At 37.0% G+C, this 18,575-nt stretch overlaps 1 long non-coding RNA gene across 3 annotated transcripts in view; it reads right to left on the reverse strand.

Annotated features, from left to right (window-relative positions):
* Window positions 1–6,140: 6,140 nt before the first annotated feature.
* Window positions 6,141–18,575, reverse strand: part of LOC113983823 — a 60,526-nt gene continuing 48,091 nt past the window's right edge. The window contains exons 4-6 of one of the 3 annotated variants that reach the window (XR_005566619.1): window positions 7,200–7,267; window positions 7,046–7,117; window positions 6,141–6,961 (exon numbers count right to left, since the gene is read on the reverse strand). This is a non-coding gene — a long non-coding RNA (uncharacterized LOC113983823). Of the gene's footprint in view, window positions 7,118–7,199; window positions 7,268–7,900; window positions 9,590–18,575 lie in introns of all 3 variants that reach the window. The other 2 variants (XR_005566618.1, XR_003539236.2) reach the window with 2 other exon arrangements.

Consider the following 18,575-nt stretch of genomic DNA (forward strand, 5'->3'; position numbering starts at 1 on the left):
TACCTTTCAGTTCCAGTTCAGCCAAGGCTGGTATGCCCTCCTGGTGAAAAATTTTGTAGTGAGTATCCTGAGCTAATCTGATGGTGTCCTCATAGACAATGAGTAGAAAATGAGTAAGGCAGGAAGACTTCTGTTTCAGAAAAATATAGCTCTGGAACCTCACCTGAGTAGAGAGGAGCCAGTAGTGCTGGACATTAAGGCTGGAGAGGCATGCACTGAAGTTCTAGCAAAGAAAATCTTCTGTGCAGGTATGCATGTCTTAGACTTGGATTTCTCCTGAGCAGTGCTGCTGACTACCTAGCAATAGATGCAGTAGTCCCTTGGAATCGCAGTAAAAGGTTTAAAGCAGAAGTAATGTTTCCAAACAGATAACAACCTCTATAAGGAGTAAGGAAATAAGGAGTAAGGGTTTGGTGCTTCATTTTTTTTCAGTTTCATTTGGGTTTTCTCCTGTTAGTATGAAGTGTCTAAGGTGTCTCTCTGCGTTCAAAAAAGCATCGATGGGGATGGGTGGTGTAGGAATGGAGAGACAAAAAGCAAATTTTCTGTGGGTTTTTTTTTGGTTGTGTTTTTTTTTGGGGGGCGGGGGGAGGAGGGAGATTTGGTGTTTTGTTTTTAGAATTCACTCTTAACGGTCAGTTTGTGGTATTCACTTTGAACAGACCTGAGGTTTGGTTATCTCACTCTTGATGTGTATCAACTGGTTCCAGAAGGCACTTTCAGTCAGCAGCTACAACCATTTGTACATGTACCTGCAATACCTAAAATTCTGTAGAACGTAAATCATCTCTTGTGAAGACTGATACAAATCTGAAGTCCGTATGTAGCTCTAGGGCAGAGAGGGATACCAATAGGCACCCAAAATAAAGAAACTCCTGGATATTGGGACATAAGGTATTTTAAGAGATGTGATAATGTTTTGCATTGATTTTTTTTTTTTTCTCAAATGCAGCCAATGAATGGCTTAGTTTTGCTGGCTCTGTATGAAAATAATGGATGAAATGATGGAAAGTGCACAGTGTGAAGGGAGAGAGAGGAAACAAGCTGCCATTCCTTCAAGTACATACACTTGTGCCGTGGGAGCCATCGTCAGACAAAAATAAGCTGTGAGCTCTTTGCCACCCACATACCTCAAGCTTCATGAAGCGCAGGAGACTGTCATGTGGTGGCAAAGGCCAGATTATCATAATGTGGGTGTGATGTTTCTGCCCAAAAATATCCTCCTGCCTGTTGTGTTCCGAAGCTCCTTATTTGTACCTGCAAAGTAGCAATCTGCACAAACGTAGTTAAGTGTCCAAGTGCTGTATGTCCAGGGCCACCCACAGTTTGTCTGTGGGCAGAAAAGCTCTCTCTGTAGGTGGAAACATGTGTTTTCCAAGTACATGTTCTTTGTTTCTCTCATCCCCCTCCCCCAAGAGTGACATCTACCTCTGCATTTTTCCCCTCAGTGTAGGATGTGCGGGACCATACTTATTTTACAGTTCTCTTGTGTGTTGGCTTACCAAATCCTCAGCTTGTACAAACTGGCGTAATTCCACTGAAATCAATAAAAGTGTGTTGACTCTAAAACCAGCAGAGAATCTGAATTCGTTAGTTAGCAGACCACGATCCGTGTGATCTTCTGGAACAATGTACTGCAGTTGTTTTGGGGATGCACAGAGATCTTCCTGGAGAGTCTACAGAGGCTTCCTTTAAGAAATGCTGTAGGCCACAGCTGGCTGCTGTCTTTATTGTCTTTTTTTTTTCTTTTCTGGTGTCTTCTACAATTACATTGTGAATGTCTCTCAAAGTTCTTCTGGGTTTGTTATCCCTATAGTAGTTTGTGGCCTCCCTAAAGTGTGTCTACTGTCCTTGTCTGTAGGAGAGCACACACTAATTTCATCATGTCTGTCAGTCTGGTAACAGCAGCATATTGATACTAAGTGAATAGGATGGCATTTAAATGTAAATCCATTGTCATGAACTCAAGGTTTTTTAAGAGATTTGATAATGTTTTGTCACGGCTCATTATTTTGAGGCAAACACAGTAATCAGGATGTACTTTATGAGAATTAGGAATGTTTTACACATCAGATGGTGATGTTGACTTTTTGAGGGCAACCACTTGGATTCAACTCTCGCTAGCTAAAACTAATATTTTTTTTTTTTTTTTTGTTTCAGAGTTTCAAAATGCCTATGACTAAGCACTTTAACTGTTTAATTACTAAGTAATAGATCTATGCAATCAATTAGATTAATAACATGATTACTGGGATAACTTGCAGGTACCTGTAGATGATACTGTAGTTTAGATACATAGGTTATGTATATTGGTAGGTTATCTTCAGTGCAAGGTGAAACTTCCACTATCTTGATGGCCAGGTGCATGTTACTTTCCAACTATTTCTCCTCATTACCTAACCTGGTATCTGAACATTCTGAACACTGGTATCATAGATTTGTGTTATCTGGTCTGTTTTAGACTTGTTTTTCATCCTAAGGACCTAGCATGAGATTTCTAATGGAAAAAAATAATGATTATTTAAAAAAAAGCACAAACACCAAACAAAATATAACCCAGCAACTTATATCGTCAGATCTCTTGATAGTCTATTTGTGAGCTTGTTAGATTAAAGAGGATTTGTTAAAACATCACAACTTTGAAGGCTAGCAGCTGTATCTCATGAAGTAAAATCAGGAAAAGTCAGAATATGTATCATAGGCATAAAGTTTCTGTTCTAATTCATGGCTTATGTGGATTAGAGTTTATGCACCTGAAGCTTTCCTGAAAATTTTGGTATCAGTTCACATCCAAACGTAGGAGGAGACTATATTTTTGTTTCTAGTGACAATGTGAAGGCAGTCTCATAAGCAGAAAATGTAGAAAATGGGCATTTCCTTCATGTTTTATAAGAACCATATTTGGAAGCTGTGCAATTTGAACACTTGCCCTGTTTCATCCTCAGATCAATAATTCCTAAACTCCAACATAAACTTTCTCTTACACGTATTTGTCAGACGTATTTGTGTTCAGTTTGTGATTACTGGTTGTTATGAAGTGAAGGCTCTAACATGACAATGTCAAATACTGAGCTTGTAAACATACTTTGGTTGCAGGCAGCAGGAAGGGAAGTAAATCATTATGCTTCTATTGCCTCTTTTGCAGTTAATGAAAATAATGTGAGGGAAATTACGTACAATGGCAATTTTAAGTATTGGGGTTTTTTTATTAAGTCACGATAGGCTTCTGCTTGTATTCAAAGTACTACTACATGCTACTGTGTAATTGTTGCCACTAAGTTTCAAAACCTTAATGATGTTTTGGAGGAAGGGATTTTTGAAAACAAAAATCCCTAAGTTCAAAAAATTGCAAGTGTTGCATTTCAAGGGGATGAAATAATCTATTTTAAACTACGAAAGAACTTGTGGACACTGTACCTATGGAATAATGTTAGATAAATTTAAATGTGTTAGCTCTGTGGTGCCATTAAAAATGCTATTTTTGGCTTAAAAGGAGCAGTGATTGCTTGTAAAATAAAGGAGCATCAGATTATTTCATCTAGCCTTGGCTGGGCTCTTTGGAATGTGATCTGCATTTCTAGCACTCACACTTAAGGAGGATGCACAGGAAGGAAAAAATGTGAAGTTAAAATAAAATTATACAAACCTAAATAAAAGGGCAAAACGTAAAAATTATTCTGTAGTGCATGTCACCAGGCAAGTGCTTAAAAAAAATTATTGGTTTTCATTGTAACTCTGGCAAGTAACAAAGGTATTCATTAAGAGGGGAAAAAAAAAGTGGTCAGCAAGAAAAACATGGTATTCCCATGACACAAAAAATCATTCTCTATTTCTTCCCCAAAAAGACACGATTGGAGTCTAATTGTCCAGATACTGCTTCCATTTCAACTATAAACTACTTCTGTATTTAACTCTTTAATTTACAGTGTCACTTCACCATCTGTAAAGTAAGAGATGTTAGTGTAGTGGTGTCAGCTGTGCCAAAAATCAAGTCTATCATGTTCATCCTGCCGTGGTTCTGAATATCACAGACTATTTCTATCACAGGAATTCTTTGACTTGTAGTTTTAGAGATATAACCAGGTGTCTGTCTGTACTTGCTAAACAGAAGCTATAGACTTAATGCAGAAGCTGTTGAATTAGATGTTTTGATCCATCTTATGCCAGAAGCAAGGGGAAAAAAGTACTTGGAGGTAATTTAAAAAACCAACAACTCCAAACCTTATAACAAACCCTTAGTACCACCTCTGCTGTCTTCAAGCACAGTGATGTGTACACTTGGGAACAGCAACTAATCTCTCGTGTATGGGAAGTATATTCCTTCTCCTCTCCCTGCACTGCTGTAAAACCAGTGCTCCTATTATGTCAAGGTCCATCGCCTTTGCTGCAACTTTGATATGCTTGACCTAAAAATATTGCTGTGAGTGAATTATTTACAATGACACTGAGGAGCAATTTTCTAGAATGTTTCTATGGCCTGTGGGCATTGTACTGAGTACATATGTGTCATATTAACAAAACCCAGGAAAATACCATGAAACCTTCCCACAGTATTTCACAGCGATCGTCACCAAATTGTGATTGTTCTGTGGCTTTACAGCATAAGGAAAGATGAGTGCAAGCCAGCATCTCTTGTGGGGTGTGGAATAAAAGTATTGCTTTCCAGCGAACATTATTAAATAACTAGTGTGTAGAGGTTGACTTTAAGCTGTGTGAAACACTATGTATCTGTATACTAAGAAGACATTTTTCTATTTGTATATGAAAACATGATGTAACTAAAATCACTGATAAATTTAATGCTAGGCATCATTAAAAAAGACTGTTATTGCAGAGTCACCTCTTCAGAAACCAATAAAAACTTGTAGTTTAGGTGAAAATATCTGTTTTATATTTGTAATGGGTATGGGCTGATTATTTGTGCCTAGGTCAATGCTGGCTAAGGTTTCTGTACCCTGTTCTAGTAAGGTAGGAATCACTGATCTTCAATTAGTACTGCCTTAGAAAAGGATATAACTTTATCTTTTTCTTGCATTGGAGTCTGTCTCTCCTTAATGCTAATCATTCAGGCATTATCAGCACAGCAAACATACAGAAACCACTCATGTTTCAGGACACTCGTTCTTTCCAGTGTTGAGAAATTCCAGAATCTTCTGTTTTGATAAGTATTTTCTCTGTTAAAAAACATAACTTATCTATAACTAGCATTAATAAATGTATTGCAAAACCAAGACCCGGGTTTTAGATTTCAGTAAGGAACTTTGTTTTTGCTACAGCATGAATCATACTAGGTTCAGCTTAATTTGAAAATTTCTCCTTCTAGATAGAATGTATACCTTTGAGTCTTGCTTTTAATATGATCTTTATCTGTCTGCAATATGTAAGTCTGTAGTAATTCAAATTCCCATTTTTGTAGAAATGGGTAAACCTAAAGATACAGGCTTATCTCTGAACAACATTGCTGAGAAATCATTCATCCATAGCAACTCTTCCTTTTAATACTTTACTCTTCTGTCTCTGACCATGATAGCATTCAGACCCTGTGGGTTCGTCTCTAGTAAATATTGGAATAAGAAAAGATAATCTTCTGAGATATCAATTTTAAATAATGTCCAAATAATTTCAGGATTTATTGTGCTAGTGTGATTACACCTTTAAGGGGAGCTGATTTTTTTTTTTCTATAAATATTAGTTTTGCATATGACAAAGAACTGATCTCTTTCAGGATTGAAGTATATCTTTACCATTTAATTAGACTGATAACACAAAGTTCAAGTATAGGTGTATTGTCCCATGACAACCTTGATATTTGTATCCTGTTCAGTTGCTACCTGGTGAAACTTAAGAAAAGCAACTACAGTACACAAGATAAATTGCTGTGTAACTGATGTGCTGAGGAAACTTTGTAAATAACCAAACTAAAGTATTATTTTTGAACCCCCTCATAATGAGGAAGAACGACATGACTGCTGTGGCATTACCTAACCTTTGTAAGCAATTCTTGCTGCAAAATATTTGAGTTGCACCAAGTCTAAAGACTGAACTTACCTTGAATGATTGTGTGATGTGAGAAATGTAGACTGGTCCTTCTGTGTGTCTGACCAGGTTAATAAAGGGTTGTAAGGAAATAAGGACAAAAATGTGAGTTTATTTACACTTTTATTTTCTTATTAGTATCTGCAATACTGAGAGCGTGACATAGGTACTCAGTTTACAGTAATTTTACAATTTAACTACTTTTCCATTTTTATTTCTGGATATACATTTCTCTGTCATCGTTCAGATGCCTAAAAAAACCAGATGCAATAGTAAGGGTTGTCTAATAATATTTATGTGCTCAGAAACAATTTCATGTAAAATTAATTAATTTATTTGATAAAACGTTTGATCCGTAACTTTGAAATCTCATTTGCTCCCATTTGTATTTGTCATGACAAGTATAGAAAAAACTTTTTAAATATTCCACAATGCCTAGTTAAAATGGCATTTAAATATTCTTTCCTTCTATGTCAGAGTCCTTAGGAGTGGATATACAGAGTTTCCTGTACAGTTATTTATTTCTGCACGCATACTAAATAAGAGTTTTTATGGTTTCAGTGATACTCAACCCTGTAAGGACAATATTCCAGAAAAAGGCAGGGTTTTTTTTTTTTCTAGTCAGCTAAGTTAAACACACTTAAAAACAAGCAAGCAAAAAGTGAATACTCCCAACTGTTTTTCTGACCAGAAAAATGTAGCTTATAAGAAGTTTGTTTCTCACTACTGCTTTCAGAGCTGCTGTTCCTCTCAACGGCAACTGTAAAATGTGGGGCCACAGTTGCATTCATTGTTCAGTGAGCTTGTCCACAAAGTTAAACCCACCGACAGCAATGAATGTTGATTGTGACCTTTTTTGTAAAGCTTGGCAGGGTGGGGGAGAAACATCATATGATGGTTAGGTTGCTATCTTCGGTGTTAAGGCCTGAAAGCATGAAGTAAGGAGGAGGATGGTTAGCTGGAGGGTACAATCAACGGTCGATGGTTTTCACTTTAATTCCAAACTCACCGACAGCGTTGAATGTTCACTGAAGCAACCACTACAACAGAACTCCATTGACTTGACCGCATCCTCAAATGTCTGAAAGGAGGGGGGGAAAATCAAAATTCACACAATGATTTTAAGCATACAGATGATGCAACTTCAGTCATTTTTCTCTTACCAACACCCTTCTCTGCCCATCGTAATTCAGTCTTTGTGCAAGGAGCTGGCAGTTTCCCAAACTTCTCTCTATGAAAAGAAAAGATATTTCACTTATTCAAGCTTTAATAATAAAGGTTGGGGATGCAGGCACAAGTGGATTAATTTTGTCTGTTATTTCCTGAGACTGAACTTCATAGCAAAATGAAACACAAGATTCCATATATGAACAGAGCTGGCTAAGAGTGTTATGAATCAGTGTTGCCAATTAGAGCAAAATTTCTTTTGATGACATGATTCAGTTGGATTTAAACTTGCTTAGGATTGATGAAAAATATATTTTTTTAAAGGAGGCTTAATTTCTCAATAAACATCTTACAGAGACAGAAGGCTTTTCTTCCTTACAAATTGTCACACATGCAGAACCTGTTATGATAGTTTTCAGGAGAAAAAATAGTGAATGTGTATTAAGACTTGACCTAAATTTGTTTTCATGTATTTTTTTAGGTGGTGGCATGCTGTGCATATCCAGTACTGCTCATCACAGTAAAGTCCTTATTCTTAAAAATTTCCACAGTAACATAACATTTTTTCCCAATCAATTGTCTTAATTATTAATAAAAATAAATAATAATTTAATAAAACAGGATTGTAGTGTTTGTGTTGCAGAAGGGTTTTAGAGGCTGTATCAGAAGGTAAAACAAGGTAATCTAGGAATTTTACCTTATTTGCATTTGGGAGCAGAGTTCTTCTGCAGAAGGTGTTCTCGATGCTCAGCTGGTCAGAATTATTTTTTTGCAGGTCTGCTCTTGCTGTGCTGAAATTGTGTGACTGATTCATTGACTTCTGTGAATTGCTGTTTGTTTACTTATCTTTGGGTAAAAGATGTTTTATACTCTCTCATCAATCTCTGATTATTTGTAAGTCTTTATGAATGTTGGGGGGGTTTGTTTCTATGTAAAAGGAACCCGCACCAAAAGACTGGAGCTCATAGGTATGGTACCTGTGTCTATTTTGTAAACAAACATCATGACAAGGACTTTGTTCTGACTGTTTCTTTCAACTAATTGCTCTGCATGTAGAGGTATTTATTACATCATTTAACTCAACATTATTTTTATCTAATATTACTGAAAGACAAAGTCATTAATATAGTCTATTGGAGAACTAGACAAGAATGGAATCCATTAATTTTCTTCTTTATGTAGTTTAGATGTATTTCGTTTAGGAAGACCACTGTGGTTAGGAATATATCTGAATTCTAATCAAATGTGGCAGTACATCTTTCTTTCTTGATACAACTGTATGGGATATTTGCTGCCAATAGTTTGGCTTTGAAGTTTATTTTTATTTTTCCATTTCTTTGTAGTGGTTTTTCAAAGGTTTAATTCCATGGATATTATGAGAAGACTTCTGTACACCAGCATGAGTGATGAGAGAATAAGGCTCTCCAACTCAGTCTTTTGTGCATCTGCATCTGTTCAACTTTGTTCTAGCCAAATGAACTGACTTTATGGTTTAGGGTTGCTTATGTTTCAGATCCACCCTATTATGAGCTTGCTTTTTGTACGTCATTTCTTTCAGTACTTATTCTTATGCTCTTATTCCCTGCTTCCATCTGTCACTTCATATTTCAATATGGGGTCCTGCCTGGCTGCTATCTGGCAATCAGGATGGAGGGTAGGGGAAGAAGAGAAGCTGCATGGAGCTTGTGGCTGGGTGGATTGCATCTTAGAAGGAATTACTTTCACAGGTTATTATTAATGCCTCCCACCCCATATACTGGAAAAACCTCAGGATTTCCTTAGTTATCTAGCCTCTGAAATGGGCTGAAACTTCTGAAATGGACTGAAGCTAGGTACAAAAAGTATTCCTCGGTTCCAGCCCTAATTCCTGATGTGTGCAGGTTATGCAGGGTAGATATGCTGTCATCATCTCTCATCTGGTTTTCATTTTTTTAAAATCCCTTACCAGGCTTAGCTGGCTGTTACAAATACCAGGCTTATTTTAAATTTTTTTTTTTTCAGATCTGCAAGCTTATGTGAACATTCATATTGGATGTAGGTTTTTTTTTTTTTTTTATTTAAGGTTAGTAGGTCATAAATAAACCAAAGCACTTTCCTTGCTATGAGCAATAGGGTCGTGGTGTACATGAAATATCGCTTTAAAAAAATTGGAACCTAACGTGAATTGACAGAGGTACATGAGGAAATAGTTCATCATGTGGCTGCAAAGGCCATAGGGATTTGGACTGCTAGAGCTGCCTGTCTTAGGAATAGATTAGATATCTTGTCTGATGACCTGTACTTAATTTAAGTGACTGCCTTTGCAAGTCCTTCCAGAGGGCAACTGTGTGAAGTAGAGCATCTCATCCTCAGTCTTCAGTCCTCTTCTTCCTCTTCATGGCCTGACCTAAATTGAAGATATGGGTGTTGTGCTGCACAAACAGACAATTACTTCAGTGCTATGTGAACTGCATCTTTGGTTCTAATTAGTTACCTTTTCTGTTTTGACCTTTATCTTGCTTTAAAAGACCAGTGTTCCATCACTGTACTGGTAAATACTGGCAACTGTAGCACAGTGCACTAATGTTTAACAACAGCCTTATGTAAAATAGGAGCAAAAGCTCCCTGTCCCTGCTTAGAAGTGGTAGAGCTATCAAATACTACTCTGCCCTGCTTATTGCCTCACCTTTTCCCTTCTTCCTTCTCTCTCTCCCACATATAAATACCAGATGAAATATGAATGATAGATGTCAGCCAGACAGAAGTCTGGCTTGCAGGCCACTTCAAACAGCTGTCTTAGAACTTTTACCAGTCTTACTGCCTGTACAGCAGGGAGTTTTTTTTCTTAGGAACAAATACTTTGGTGAATACACAGATCTCAAGTTTTAGATACTTTTTCTAATGGTGCATTAGAACAATCTATCCAGATTTATGCTGGTTAACATTGTATGTTAACATATTTCTGGGACAGATACTCTGCACGGTTTACAGAATCATTTTTCTTTTGCTGACATTTAATTCTTACTGGAAGTTGGAATTCAGACTTTTTGAAGACAAATATTCATTCGTATAAAAGGAAGACAACAAAACAGTGTTAATACTGATACTGGAAAGTTATCTCATGGATACAGTTGTTGGCTACTTCCACCTCCTGCTTGCCCTCTCCCACAGTCTGTCAACAGATTTCCAGTTATACACTTGAAGACAGGAAGAAATGCAATGTGTGGATTTTTTTTTTGAATTGTCTTGCAAAAGTGAATTCCAGTGGCAGCATCTAAAAGTGGCACTAGCACACTTGGGATCAGATTCTCAGCTCGTGTAAACTGACACAGCTCCACTGACGTCAGTGGCATCTGCGTTTACACCAGCTGGCACCTGGATGCTCATCTGGAAAAAAGTGAGGTAGAACGATCAGTTATCAGCTCTTATATTTTCTGGGTTTTGTGTTGTGTTCATCTTTTTTTATTAAACCTTTCTAAAATGACAAATTTTCATGTAGTATTGACATTTTACTCGCAATAAATTAGCCATAATACTAAATCTCTGAGTATTGACACTGCTGTGCTTCCACCAAAAGGAATTAAATCCAGCTGACTGTAGTTATTAGAAATTCAATTTATTCTTCTGTGACATTCAGTTATAAGCTGAAAGTAAAAAAATCTGTGCAGCTATCAAGAGGAAGTCCTTTTTCTGACAAAATGAAAAGTGCTTGTTTCTTCTGTGGTCTTAAAACGTGCAAGAACAGAACGAAATAACTGTGACTGTAATCTAAAACTCTCACTGTATTCTACAGACACTAACTGCAGTTGTTTCTGTGGTGTGTTGGAGTATAGCATCAGCTCCTAATTACTGATGCAGTAAATCTAAGGTTAATGCTTTTCAAGAAATCCAACTAGACAATCACCATGTTTTCATGTTGTCTTAAACCTATGGAAACATCTTTGTTAACCTCTGCTGGGGAAAAAAAGAAATGTTTTAGGGAGTATTTCATCATTTACTGGATTACACCCATCTCTGGGGAAAAGTAGCAGCTGCATAACATCTTGAAGCACTAGTGCATGCCAGCCTGAGACAGGAGGAAAAACTGGGATTGCCTTGTTTGAATTCTGCATTCTACAGGGCTGCTTTTTTGTATGTTATGATATGAAGAAATCTAAAGATATGCAGAATCATCCTGGTTCTTGCTCATAGAATAAGAGGATGGAAAATATCTTGGCCCACCAAAGAAATACTTTGAGGTGAAATAATATCCCTGAGACTGCTTTTTTAAATTAAATTAAAACTTGTTTGACATGTATAGCCATCACAGAGCGATCTGAACGTCACTGAGTCCTATCAGAGTTCTGCTGGCTCAGAAACCATAACATCTACAAATACCTACTTGATGTGTTTGTAGCCTTTGACTAGGTTTTGCTGTCCAAAAATTGACTGTGCTCTTGAAATTGAACCCATCAGCTAATATTACATGTCTACAACACTGGCTATGAGGTGGGATGCTGATTAGCCAAGCTAATTTAGGAGCAGAACAAATGTGAGGAGCAGCAATGATATTAGTTCAATCAAATATTTGATTGCACTTCCAGAAATAATTTAATTGCAGAGCTCAAAACTGTACTTTGCCCATTAGAATTTTACCTGATTAGTATTGTGTTAAATCTTGATATTAAAGACCCTTCCAACCCCAAATTTAATGTAAAAATACCCAAGGCAATATTGTCTTTTTGTGTACTGCTTTAGATTTATTGTGCTTCAATCAATATAAATTGTTACTCTTATTTAACAAATCATAGTTGCACTCATGTTCTATACAGACTTTTATATCTGACCTATTGAGCCTGAATGCAATTTATTACTTCACGTTGTTAGTCCTTTTTGAACTCGTAAGAGCTTTTCCAACATACAGGATTGAGGCCCTGGCTCTATAAGCTTTGCTTTTTACTTAAAGCCAAGAAATTGGTAAATAAATTCTTATACTGCCTGTATTTTCCCAGCCTTTTGGATCACAGTTCTCCACTCTTTGTCATTGGAACACATTACTATTTATGGAAGATATGCACACATTTCAGTGTCCATAAATCATACCAAACATCTGTTCTTTAGATCAGTAGATGGAGTATGGTAACTGCTTCTTACACTTATATCCATGAAGTAATGCTCACCTACTGATGTTAGGCTTAAACTTTAATATTTTAGCAAATATTTCAGTAATTTAACTTTCCAGGCAATGTAATTCAAGACAAAATGAATTGCAAGCACAGTCTGGCATAGAGCTCTGTGTGGCCTATACCTGAAAAATGTCAAGTGAAAGTTGTCAGGTAGAGGGGGTAAACATTAATAGCAACATGATCAACCTGACTGAAACAGAAGAGGTTCTGTAAGTCATTCTCTCCACTCATTACTGCCTTTGAAGGGAATTTCTTTCCCTCCCTCTTCCTGTTATAGCTTTAAAAAGGCATCCTTCTTTAATTTGATGAATCTGGATTATGTGTAGTGGTCCGCATTTTTGCCTTAGTAGTCTGATCTATTTCCCACGTGATTCTGCAGGCAAGATTCTAAGTCTAATAACTGGGAAGTTGTGCTCTGAGAACACGTGGTATCTGTGGAAACCAAGACTGTGTGCAAGTTAAAACGTGAGAGGTGGGGAAAGACAATGTTGTATGATAGGATGGGCACTGGGTGGAAAAGCAGAGGATAAGTTTTCTTATTCTGTCTTCAATCTCAGTGTTAGTATTTTTATGTAAAATGTTTTCAGTTGTAAAGGGAAGAATCTTCAGATTGTGTCCTGTTTAGCATTTATGTCAAGTCTTTATTTAGTTGTTATATATACTGTGGATTCATCGGTTGATTTTCAATATCTTTGTATTCTTTTTATGGGAATGGAGACTTGATACTTCGGGGCTGCAGTTATGAATGTCAGCATAGAAACTGAGTTTTCGTAGGAAGAAAGTATGTATAAATATGGACAGTAAAAATATTCTATATTTCTAAAAGTTATTGAGTCCTTCTTTAGTCAACTGTAAGACAGTAGACTGTAGTTCTTTATCTGAAGAAAATGGACGGATTGCTTTTAAATTGCCTACAAATCCTCTTGGTTTAAAAAAAACCACACTGATTCAGAATGAATTTGGAACACCATGTTAGGATTTCTGGAGTATTTCAGTACTGTTTGCTTGTTGTCTTTTAGGTTCTTTGCAGTGATTATATGAAATAGATATATTCATAAAAACACTCTTGGGGGCTTTTGAAATCTTTTGTTTCCTTTGTGCTCTTGATTTTTTTAATCAAAAGGTGCTGAGTGCAGGTTTGCTTTAGAGATCCTCCATGTGTCCATATCTCGCTGCCAGAGCAGAGTGCAATAGCAAATGGCTTTAATATCCCATCCCCCTCTTCATTCTGTGTTGACATAGGAATGGTCTGCCAGAATTACCAAATTCAAATAATTATGGTCCTGCAGCACAAAGTTTCTTTTGATCAAGAGCGAGTCATTTGAACCCTGATGTTTAGTGGGTAGTACTTACAGCCTCATAAAAGTGTAGTGATGGCTGATATCTCATAGTGCTTTGAACATGTGAAGTGCTATATAAACAATATAGGGCTATTGCACACAACCCAAGCTATTAGCATCTGAGGCACAGTGCCCCAGGCCCTTGGAGGGGAAGTCATGTCTTCACTGGAAAAGAGGCACCTTTTTTGAGTTCTGTCTGCTTCCAGATTAGGTATCGGGAGCTTTCTAGGTAGCAAATAGATATGAAAAAGCACATTTTTTTTCAAACACTGTATTTATTACACTGCACTGGATACTAACTAAAGGCAGGCAGCATTTGGTTAGAAAATGTGAGGATGGTAAATCATTGCCTGTTTGCATTATTTCCTTTCCTGTAATTGTATTTTGGCATTCCTGCATTTTTCCCCTCTGTGAAATATCTGTATGCATATCTATTTGTTGCGAATATACTTGGTATTTTTCCTGTGTAATTTGAAACAGATGAGAGATTACGCTTCATTTTTTTTCCTAAAAATATCAACATACTTTATAGAATTTAGACCACAGACACAATTCAAGAGTATGTTGAACACTACATGAGTGTCTGTGTGTAAATGGTGGCGAAATCTTGTTCTCAAGATAGCAATACAAGCTAAGAAAATAGTAGAGGCACTTGCTAAACAGCTGATGTAACATCTGTCTATCAGAGCTGAAGGTACTGCTTAGATGAGAACAAAGTTTTCTTAGGATTGATGTAATTGCCTTATTTGCCCTATTTTTACTCTTTCACACATTTTTCGTACTCTGATAAATAAGGGCTACCTATCTTGCAATTACTACAACATGAAGTCTGGGGTAGGAGAAAGGCTCATGGCTATCTCCAGGGAGAAGAGGAAATTCCTTGAAATCTTTTTATGCCCGTCGTTACTCCAGTTTAAAAGCAAAACAGTTCTTGGTCCAGAGCTGGCAAAACATTCTTTTTGCCTTTTGATGGTGTAACTTCTTTTCAACAGCAAAGACTATTTTAAAGAATTGCATTTTTCTCCTTACTTGTTGTGTGGTTTTCTAATGTCTTGAGCTAAGCTTTTAGGCATGTTAAATGATGTAAACAAGTTTTGGATTTTTGTTACTGTTATCTAGGAACAGCCATTCAAAACAAATATGCTATTGACTCAACTCTAAAAAGCTCTGAACACAGAATAAGCTCAGACTTTGAAGGACTGGGCACACAGTTTAAATATTTAGCATAGCAAAACCCATTGCAGTACAATTGCTTGTACAGGATCCAATGGTTTACAGCACAAATGCAAAGTATAATCCCATGTATTCAGGAAGCAAATGCCTAGTTAGTTTACTGTTTTCTGATGGCTTTTTTTTCATCAAGACCAACATGCACATACAAACTACTTATTTTCTGCTCTGGTAAAGGCATTTTTAAGTAATAAATATTCTTCTAAAGAAAAATAATGCACAATAAAGAGATACAACATTACCAGAACTGTTCTAAAGGCCTTATCTTTACTATTGAAAAATGGTGCACCCTTTAATGGTTCATAATCAACCTGTTTTTGTGTCTTCCTCTACATTCTCTTCCTTGTCCTTGTTAAGCTCAGCTGCCCTTTAAAAAGCTTTGTGCTCCAGTGACCACTTTAAACTTTCTATTGACAAAATAAAGCTGGACTCCTAATTTATTTTTCCAACAGAAGGTGCAAGTTGAAAGTGATCATTGGCCCAAAAACCTACAGTGATAGTAAAGATGATTTTACTGGGAAGGGAGAGTGATGTCCAGTCTTCTTTTCCTCTGTCCTTCAATCCCCTTCTCCTGCCCCTTTCTTATAACACTCCTGCTTCCTCCGACCTCCTAGAGTCCCAAGTAAACTGCAGTTCCTACATGTCTTCCCAAAGTTTCCGCTTTCCAGCCCCACAGCAGCAAGATTTGCCTTTTTGCAGCTATTTGCTATGGTAACGAAGGGTAGGCCAGTAAATCATATTTGGGACCTCAAATGAAACTGGTTTGTGAATCCAAATTCTGTCTCTTAAAACTCTGAGAAGACTGACTGGGAGATTGGTAATGAAGTAGATGAGTGAGTGGGATGAGAGAAGGCACATATAGCCAAAGAGTATGTTTATGTGTAGTTTAAAAATACATGCAAACCCATGCAGACACTGTTCAGTGTGACAGAAGAAAGGAAATGACTTTTTGTTTTGGAGATTTAAGCAGATCAGTACATTTGTAACATCCAGAAACTTCAAACATAGTCAAAATGCATTTTTACACCCCAGGGTCTTGCTTTTCTTCAGTACCCAATACATTTAAATACACGAACTACAATTAATAAATTGGTTTTGGAGTAAGTAGAAGACATTTATGAAGTCAACACCTTCTCTAAAAATCTTCAGGTCTGCTATTACCATCTCAATAACCACTCCTAATTAACAAATCATAATCTGAACAATCATAGGTGATGTTGGCTATTCTGAGATGTTTTGTTTTTCAGTACCTCCATGGGTTTATACAACCTTTCTTCTTTTGATAGCTACCTCTTTTCTTGTTAATCAGGGAACTTGAGACTCACAGATTAAATTTTCTGTGCTACTCAGTTGTTCTATTTGTATTTTTATTTAGAAAAAGCTGGGCGAAATTCCATTTGGTGGGAAGGCTCTGTTCTTTGAGTCCTATGGTAACACTATACTCCAAACACCCAGTGCAGAAACATTATGCTGGCTCTTAGCAAACAGGGCAAATTTCATTCTTATTGAATATGACCCAGGTGCTAAAAAGCTATAGCTGAAAGTGCTAGGTTAAAAGCATAAGTCAGCTAGGTACATAAATATTACATGGCTATATCTTTAATGGGCTCCTGTCGCAGACTTGCTTTGTTTAAAGATTTCCATAACCCTGCTGATTTATTGCATCTTTTCTAGAAGTATGCTGCTAGCAGGAAACTCAGTTGAAGCACTTTCAATCATGTTGGAGGATCATTATACTTTCACTTGAATAACTAATTAGTTGCAAGAAATTAACCACTGCTGTTTAGCACAAAAACACTTCCAAGAAGGGCTTTCATTTTTGTTGTGGAAAATGACCTCAGGCTCTTGAGTAGGTGGGGCAGAAAGGGGAAATAATGATCCTGCTGTCTTTTAATATAACTTTTGTTTTCAATTCAACCCAATAACTAACAGGCAGCATAGCTGTCTGAATAGGGCACTGCACTTGGACTTTGGATAAATGTGCTCTTATCTTCCTGGTCCCATGGATCTGATGGCTGACCTCATCCCATTGATTGAGACTGTCACTGAAAGCTGAGGGAGATGGAATACAAGACTGAGGAAGAAATACATTGGTGAATAGAATGGAAGAATATTATATGACCAAAGAAAGGATATAACCAGTCTCTTATGTCTCTGGAACCTAATTTTCTTGTTGTGAAATGTAACTCATTTAACTGGCATGTGAGGGCCTTGCCTTGAGGTTCTTGCATAAGAGCTCAGTATTTTTGTCAGATGGTGTTCACAGCACTGCTAATATAATCTAAAACACAGTGAGGTGAGGGAGGAGAACAAACACATAAAATACTTAGAGCTTTGCCCCACTTCTGGGGTAAAAACCACAAGGAATTTGAAGAAAAATAGTTTCTGAGATCTAGATTGTTCTCTAATATGTAAAATCCCTTTAAAAAGTCAGTAAGAGTGACAAATCCTAGATAACTTTCTCTCTGGAACTGCCGTTTTGTAGCTGTTATTAGAGAAATACACATATACAATAGATTTTTAAATTATAAACCACAAGCATAATGATGCACATACAAATTGATTATCTCCTCTCAATCTTCTCTCTCTACTGTATAGTCAGTGAATTCCTCAGGTATTTGGAAAAAAGAGAAGTATTTTCCAGTAATGTGAGGGCAAAGGGGAGGGGAGGGGAAGCCTATTGGTATTTTTTGCTCTCCTCTTCCTTCTCTCTAACCACACTTGGAAGATTAGAAAGTTGTCTTCAATATGTGCATCTGAGATGTGATATAGAAATGCTGGGAATTATTCAGTGCAAAAACAGAGTGGGCTACTCATGACAAACTCCTCCTGAATATCAAATATAAAGGTTCCTGTAATGCTTTAGCACTTTTTCTCTTTCCTCTGTTCTTTGCCTTCTTTCCAATACTTATTCTCAAGCACCTATTTGGAGTACCTGAATGTTGGGATCGGAATCTCATTCAGTTCTTTATGATTGTATTGGGTTACCTGCATAGCATGTGTCTTCTGAAAATATTCACATAAATACATTATGTTTTTTGGCTAAGTTTTCAACTTATTTTATTGGTACATGAGAATGCAGGGGACAGGAAGGTCACATCTGACTTTATTTTGATGGGGAGGTTATCATATGTGCATGCCAGGAAATCTAACTTGACGTGGGAGAAAACAGCAGAGCTCCTCTCTTTCTAGAGGCCGTGCACAATGCCATATCACCTTCAGTCAAAATCATGGGAGCATTTTTCCTGAGAAGCTATGAGGCAGATGATTTCAGATTGATCATGCTGCCTCTAAAGCATGTGGGCACAAAGGCAGCCAAGAGCTTGTGTGAGTGTGTGTGTGTGTTCAAGTCTCTCTACTTTGGGATAGCTGTGCCTAACAGCCCATCAGGCAAAAGGAAGTGGGGAGAAGGGCTTAGTGCAAGTTCTTTACTGCTTTCAAGAAAATTACCTACCAGGCTTTTAAAACAATGTATATTCCCCTGAAATTACATGCAGAGAATTTTGAAAGGACTAAGGGATTTTAAAAATTCCCTTCTCTTGTCAGAGGAATTTCTGGTAAAAATCCCAGTGTTTTCTTTTGTGCATTCATAAAGAGTGAAATCTGAGTGCAAAAATATCACAGAAATGTGTTAAATTCATTGCAATGTAGCTTTCAG

This window comes from Pipra filicauda, unplaced genomic scaffold, assembly GCF_003945595.2.
Source record: "Pipra filicauda isolate LSUMZ 115617 unplaced genomic scaffold, ASM394559v2 scaffold76_size2844353_pilon, whole genome shotgun sequence".
NCBI lineage: Eukaryota > Metazoa > Chordata > Aves > Passeriformes > Pipridae > Pipra > Pipra filicauda.